Source organism: Echinops telfairi, unplaced genomic scaffold (assembly GCF_000313985.2).
Source record: "Echinops telfairi isolate 266 unplaced genomic scaffold, ASM31398v2 ScPeMD7_5;HRSCAF=22, whole genome shotgun sequence".
NCBI lineage: Eukaryota > Metazoa > Chordata > Mammalia > Afrosoricida > Tenrecidae > Echinops > Echinops telfairi.
The window spans coordinates 31777752-31785370 of NW_022103901.1; the positions used below are offsets into that span (position 1 = coordinate 31777752).

The 7619-nt window shown below is 49.9% G+C and overlaps 1 non-coding gene across 1 annotated transcript; it reads left to right on the top strand.

The window, feature by feature from the left end:
- Nucleotides 1-7282: 7282 nt before the first annotated feature.
- TRNAK-CUU lies at nucleotides 7283-7355 on the top strand. The gene has a single exon. It is a non-coding gene; the product is annotated as a tRNA-Lys (tRNA).
- The last annotated feature ends 264 nt before the right edge of the window (nucleotides 7356-7619 follow it).

The following is a 7619-nucleotide window of genomic DNA, read 5'->3' on the forward strand; positions in this document are numbered from 1 at the left end:
GGACATTCGCGAAGCCAAGAGCGTGCTGTGGACACAACCCAACCCGGACTAGTCCCTTGGCTTTCCCAGCCCCTCCCGCGTCTCTGAGCCTGGCTGCCCCGACTTTCTGTCCAGTAAGGCCGAAAACAAGACACGAGCCCCCCACTTGGAGCTCGAACACAGGAGACCGAGGTTAGGAGGCCTGGGCCCTAGGGGTGAGCCAGGCGAGCAGCGCCAGCCATGCCCTCCGGCACGCAGGGATAGCCTGGCCACCAGAGCTGCGACCCAGAGGAAGTGGGTGAAGCCATCAAAGGTCCCAGTACCAGGGGCCCGTCAGTGATGCCCTTCCTACACCCGATGCCAAGTTGAGACTGCTGTTCCAGCTACCCAGGTCCAGGGGAGGGCTGCGGACACTGCCTGCCCCTCCAGGGGTCCAGGAGTTAGGGGTCAGAATCAGGTTCAGCTCACATGGTCTGATCGTGATCCCCAAGAATCGAGTGGGTGAGGATGGAGTGGTCCCACGCCCTCTGAAACCTGACCTTCCTGACCTTCGGCCTCCTCTTCTCCCAGCGACTCAGAGGCGAATTTCCTAGGACCGTGAAGGAAGACCAGTAGCCTGGCTCTCTCTCTTTCGGCTACAATGAGACAGCAAGTAAAAGTAGGGCTGGTCCCAATGAGGCACGTGGCCCTCCGGAACCTGGTCATTTGTTTATTTTAAATGACCTTTGGGGCCCAGGATCCCAGCACAGGGTTATGGGCTATGGGCTGGCCTCTTCACCGGACAGGTGCCCTAGACTCAGGTATCAGGGGCTTTGGACCCTGGGGTCCCCCAACAGTTGTGGCAGCTGGAAGCGGTCATCTTCTGGGTCTCCTTCCTTGGAAAAGGTGAACATGTCTCACTGAAACAAAATATCTCCAAATACAGGGCCACCTCATTTATGCTGACTCAAAATGACCCTATAGACAGAACTACTGCCCTTGTGGGTTTCCTAGGCTGTACAGTTCTACTGGGGGTGGGGGTGGGGTGGGGAGAAAGCCACATTTTTCTCCCATGAAGCAAATGGTGGCTTGAAACTGCACACCCTGCGGTTAGCAGCACAGTGAGTAGCCTCCTAGGTCAGGACAAACTCAGTTACTAAACCCAAACCTAAACCCAAATTCACTACCATCGAGTGAATTCTGTACTCCTGGCAACCCTCTAGGATAGTGGGTTAGGATAGGACTAGGATAGGACTCCCCTGGAAAGTTTCTAGGGCTGCAAATCTTTATTGCTGTTGTGATTGCTAGGTGCCATAGAGTCAGCTCTGGCTCACAGTGACGGTGTGTACAGCAGAAGGAAACACTACTGCAGGACCCTGCGGCATCCTCACAATGGCTCTTATGCTGAGCCCACTGTTGCAGCCACTGTGTCCATCCATCTCCTTGAGGGTTTTCCTACTTTTTGATGCCCCTTTATTTTAACCAAGCATGCTGTCCTTCTCATGGGGCTGGTCATTGTTGGGGTGGAGGGGGTCCCCAACCCTTGAACAGGTCCTCAGGAGCGACTTTGTGATGATCGAAAATGATAGAGACAGACTGACAGATATCAGGGCACAGGGGCTCCTCGTCCCACGTCAGGACCGAGGAAGTGAATGCGTTTTTCAATGGGTCTATATCATGGGGCTTGCAGATCTTTCAAAGGGATGCACATACACAGCTAACATAATCAACAGGTAATATCAGCGGGTAACATAATAAATGAGCAATAAACAAACTTAATAAACAACCAGGTCACCATTGACCTAGTGCTAGTTGTCCTCAAAGGCCCCTGAGCCCTCCCCAGAGGGAGTAATCTCTGATCAGCAAGAGATGTCAAAACAGAGTTTGCTATATTTTATGGTGCATTGGCTATGGATCCTGATTGCTCTTATCTACAGAAAACCTTCAGGTATAGTGAGTTGACAGACACAGGTATGAGACATCTTTTATGGTAGCCCCTTTATGACAGTTCCTTTGTGGGGGGAGGGTATTGGAGGGACTGTGTCCAGTCATGAGACTGTGTATTAAGATTTATTCATATCTCATAACTGTGAAGGTCTTCTCCCACTGGAGTTGGCTTTGCAGACCCGTAAATATGAGATCCTAGAGGATTTAGCTACAATACATTTTCATCCAGTCCCTCAGTTTAGCACATGTCCAACGTGCATGAGAGATGTCTCACCATTCTTGCCCCTAAGGGGCATTCTGACTGTACCTCCCCCAAGATGGATTTGTGTATTCTTTTTGGCAGTCCACAGTACTTTCAATATTCTTCTCCAGCACCATAATTGAAATACATAGATTCTTCTTTGGTCTTCCTTATTCAATGTTCAACTTTCACATGCATATTGGATAATTGAATATATCAAAGCTTGAGTCAGGGCTCACAAAGTTACCTCAGTCCTCAAAGTAACCTCCTTGCTTTTCAACACTTTAAAGAGGTCTCAGGGAGCAGATACGATCAATGCAATGCTTCTTTAATCTTTTGACTGCGGCTTCCATGAGAATTGATTATGGATCCCAGCAAGATGAAGTAATTAACAACGTCAATCTTTTCTGATTATCATGATGTTACCTATTGGTTCAGTTGTGAGAATTTTGGTCTTCTTTACATTAAGTTGTAATCCATACTGAAGGCTGAAATTCTTGATCTTCATCAACAAGTGCATGCTTCAATTCCTCCTCACTTTCAACAAGCAAGGTTGTGTCATTTGCATGTCACAGGTTGTTAATAAACTTTGCTCCAATCTTGGTGCTGATTTTTCCTGCGTATACTCCAGCTTCTCTGATTATTTGCTCAGCATACAGTTTGAATAACTATGGTGAGAGGATACGACCCCGACACACACCTTTCCTGATTTTCAACGATGCAGGATTCCCTTGATCTGTTCACACAACTGGTACTTGATCTATGTACACATTCTGCATAAGCACAATGAAGCTTTCTGGAATTCCCATTCTTCTACAGGCCATCCATAGTTTATTATAGTCCACACAGTCAAATGCCTTTGGGTAGTCAATAAAACACAAATAAGCATCTTTCTGGTATTTTCTGCTTTGAACCAAGATCCATCTGATGTCAGCAAAGGAGCTCAGTAAAGCAACTCCCAAGGGGGTGGTGGTGGTGAGACCGTCTGGAGATCGCGGGACCAGCTGTTCACCTGAGTTGGCAGGTGTGTGTGTGTGTGTGTGTGTGTGTGTGTGTGTGTAGGGACCAGCCCATCCGCACCCGCTTGATTCTTTGCGATCGGATCGCTCTTGGCAACGCAGAAGGACAGGAAGGTAGAATGCGCCTTTCACTTAACTCCAACCCTAATGTCTGGACTCCGGGCCCCGCGGACCCCATCTGCAGCCCTCCCCAAGACTTGGTGGCAGGAGCAGCGGTGTGAACTAGGCGCCAAGAGTGGGGAGGGCATCAGCGACCCGCTCTTGGCACTGGGACAGTTGATGGATTGACTCACTTCCGACAAGGCTGTGGCTCCGGTTGCCGGACCTGCCCTGCACGCTCGAGGTGGTGTTGCCCGCCCGCCTCACGCCTAGGGAACCTCAGCTCTGTGGGTTCAGGGGCAGCTAGCGTTTCGATTTTGGCCTTGCTGATAGAGAGGGTTGGGTGAGGGTGGGGAAGGCGGGGTCTTTGGGCTCAGAGAAGGTGGAGGGACCGGTCACAAGGTGAGAGAGGCCTTTCCGAGCTGGCAGGGTCCTAGGGATTTCAGTCCCCGGTCCTGAGTCGCCCGAGTGTCTCGAGGTTCGTCTCCAGGCTGAGCTGGGACTTCTTCCAGTTGTAACCCCAGCGCGCTTGCGGTTGCGACCAATGCCTATAAAGTGACCCAAGGGCCGGTCTACGTGGCGCCGAGGCGCAAAGACGCAGCCCGCAGTCTGCCTTCCTGGGCCGGCGTGAGATTGTTCCAGGGCGCAGTGGAGGGGGCGGGCCGGGGCTGGGGAGCAAGGACTGCTTCCACTTTGTGCGGGGCTCAGGCATCGTAGATCCTCCCGGATGTTAGATTTCAAGTCTAGTCCTTCCGGCGTTGCCTCCAGCCAGCTCCAAGTACAGTAGGTCCCGAGGATCAATCTAAGGATGCTCTACAAGTGGCTCGTTGGTCTAGGGGTATGATTCTCGCTTTGGGTGCAAGAGGTCCAGGGTTCAAATCCCAGACGACCCCTTTTTAACCCTCCAAATGGTCCATCCAACCCTTCTCCTGCTCTGAAGGATATCTAATTCTTCAAACTCGACAGTGACGTAACAAAGTGATTAACCAAAACAAAAAGTGTGTTTTTGGAGGGTCAGAGCTCCTTTAAAAATCCGCAAGGTCAGCAGTTTGAAGCCAGCAGCTCCGCGGGAGAAAGACCCGGCTTTCTACTCTGGTGAAGAGTTACAGTCTTGGAAACTCACACAGGCAGTTCTATCCTGTCCTCTTGGGTCGCTCCGAATTGGCATCGACTCGGTGGCAGCGAGTTTCTGGTTTTGGATGAGACCAGACAGTCCACCTTGACTTTCAAGCAAAGGTGAGTAGGCAAGCAGGCAGGGCGTCTAGACGGACGGAAACGCCCAACCTGAGCAGACACAGGAGCTAGACGAAGATCAGGGATTTCGGGACACGATGCAGTGCAGGCCAAAGCCACTGAGAACGTGCTGAAGGGGTTACTTAAATTGAGGCAGCAACACAATTAAATATTTAAAAAAGAAATGAGCGCACACAAAATGAGGAGCTGATACCAAGGCCTCAAGTAGAAAGCAAATGTTTTGAAAATGATGGCACCAGATATACAGATGTGCTTGACACAATGGATGTATGTGTGGATTGTCATAAGCGTTGTACGAGCCCCCAATAAAATGATAAAAAAAAAAAAGAATATGAGGTGGTTGAATATACTAAAAAAAAAACAAAAAAAGAAAGAAAGAAAGGAAGAAAGAAAAGAAATGAACACAATAATAAATGAAGATTGAATATAGCCAAACAAAAAGCTTCAAGCCCTTTTGGTTTAAAAAGCTGACTGTCATGTCATTGGAAGTCACCCTCTTGCAGTTGCGTGCTATGTTTTTCCGTTTCTTGTTATATGAAACCCAGATTGATGAGCAAGGGTTTCGGGGAGGGAGGGGTCAGTGATGGAGGAGGAAGGGTGAGAGGAAGACATGGCACCGAGTCCATGTAGAAAAAGAATGTTTGGGAACTGTGGTAGCAATTGACGTGATTGAACTATGGAATGATATGATATATATTAACATCGTATGTTACTATAAGATATTAGTAAAAACAATAACAAAGAAAAAGCTGATACTGACCCTTTAAAAATCTAATTGGGGGAGGGAGGGGCAAAAAGAAGAGCTGATATCAAGGGCTCAAGTAGAAAGAAAATGTTTTGAAAATGATGATGGTAACATAAGTACAAATGTGCTTGATACAATTGTTGTATGGATTGTTATAAGAGTTGTAAGAGTCTTCAATTAAACGGTTTATATGTATAAAAAAATCTAATTTGGAATAAAAAATTTAATTTGAAAAAAAAAATCTAATTGGGCTGCTGTCGCCAGAGCGGCCTATCCCCTGGGTGAGGTGCTGTTTTTGTCCTTAGGGGCTCGAACGCGGAGGGAGAGAAAAGGAATCCTTTCTAGTTCAGTGGCGTAGTGGTTATGTGTCCCGCGGCAGTTTGAAATCAGCAGGGGCTCCGTGGGAGAAGGTTGAGGTTCATTACTTCCAGTAAGAGTAACAGTCTCGGAAAGTCGCAGGGACAATTCTATTCTGCCCTACAGGGTCCCTAAGAGTCGGAATCGACTAGATGGCAGTGAGTTCTTAAAAAAATTTTTCTGGTTCAATAGGACTCATGCGGCCTAATCAGACTCCTCACCATCTGGGAGCCGTTCCGATCTCAGTCTTGAACCCAGAAGGGCAGAGTTTATGGATTAGGGGCTGGGAAGGGCCTTTCTCTAGTCTGCCCTTCCTTTCGTGTCTCCTCCCTTTTGGGACCCGCATGGGGCCACTAGCCACCCCTACCTTGGTTAGGGAAGGCAACAGGGCTGCGGGTACACAAGGCTGCCCTATAACCAGGATGCTGCATTTCAGAGCCCACCTGGAGGGGCGTCTCCACGCTAACCTGCCCTTCTGCTGTGCGTGGGCCCCGGACCGCCTTCCGGAGTCTAAACGGACCCAGAGACCCCTGACACGGACCCCTGTCTACCAGTGGGTAGCAAGGGCTTGGTGGTGGTGGTGGGTGGTAGGGTGGGGAGGGGAGGGGTGTCCTCTGTGATATCTGAGCATCGTTCACCACCATGCCTTCATGCTCCGAGAGCCAGTTAAGTCCCTGCGACAGCAGGATAGGTCCCAGACCCTGGGGCCATATGAAGCCGGGACAGGGAGACCCCTGCCAGCCCTGGGGCTGGAGAAGAACAACCGGCGCTAGCAGGCGTGGGGTGTGGTCGGCGGCAAGGGACAGAGCTGAGCCCGGGACACCGTGGGCTCCGTGGGGTTCGGGATGCGAGTTGCCCTTAGGACAGTTGATGTCTCTCGAATTGTCTTTGTATTTTTAAAAAATCATTTTATTAGGGGCTCATACAACTCTTATCACAATCCATACACACATCAATTGTGTAAAGTGCATCTGTACATTCATTGCCCTCATCATTCTCGAAACATTTCCTCTCCACTTAAACCCCCGGCATCAGGTCCTCATTTTTCCCCTCCCTCCCCACTCTCCCCTTCCTCATGAGCCCTTGATAGTTTATAAATTGGTATTTTGTCATATCTTGCCCTCTCCGACGTCTCCCTTCACCCACTTTTCTGTTGCCCGTCCCCCAGGGAGGAGGTCACATATAGTTCCTTGTAATCGGTTCCCTCTTTCCTACCCACTCTCCCTCTACCCTCCCTGTTTCGCCACTCACACCACTGGTCCTGAAGGGATCATCCACCCTGGATTCCCTGTGTTTCCAGTTCCTATCTGTACCAGTGTATATCCTCTGGTCTAGCCAGACTTGCAAGGTCGAATTTGAGTCATGGTAGTGGGAGCGGGGAGGAAACATTTAGGAACTAGAGGAAAGTTGTATTTTTCATCGTTGTTACATCGCATGTCTTTGTATTGAAAGCCGCCCGAAGCACGCTTTGCCCACTGCCAGCTGCAACGATATGTGTGACAACGGAGCTGGAGGAAGGAGGGCCTGATCTGGAGGCAGAACAAGCCAGTTCCAGTCCGGACTCCTCCGTAGTAGGGACAACGGGTGGCCTGGCGGCTGGGTGTTGAGATGTCAACCTCAAGTGACAGCACCAGTGAATACATGCCTTCAGCACATTCATGTGCCCGGCTAGCTCAGTCGGTAGAGCATGAGACTCTTAATCTCAGGGTCGTGGGTTCGAGCCCCACGTTGGGCGCTATATTTTACACGTGGAACTCTGTTGGCATAGAGAGTTCCGTGGGTATCGCCAGGGCAGCAGTTCGAACTCACCAGTCACTCTGAGAGAGAAAAGAGGCTTTTTGCTCCAGGCGGAGAGTCCTACACAATCCTCGAGGGTCGCTAGGAGTCAGAATTGACCTATGGCAGAGTGTTTCGTGGATTCCTTTGATCCAGAAGGGGCGACAGAAAGCAACAGTTGGTGTGGCTGGTTGCTCTAGGACAGCAGTTCTCAACCTGTAAG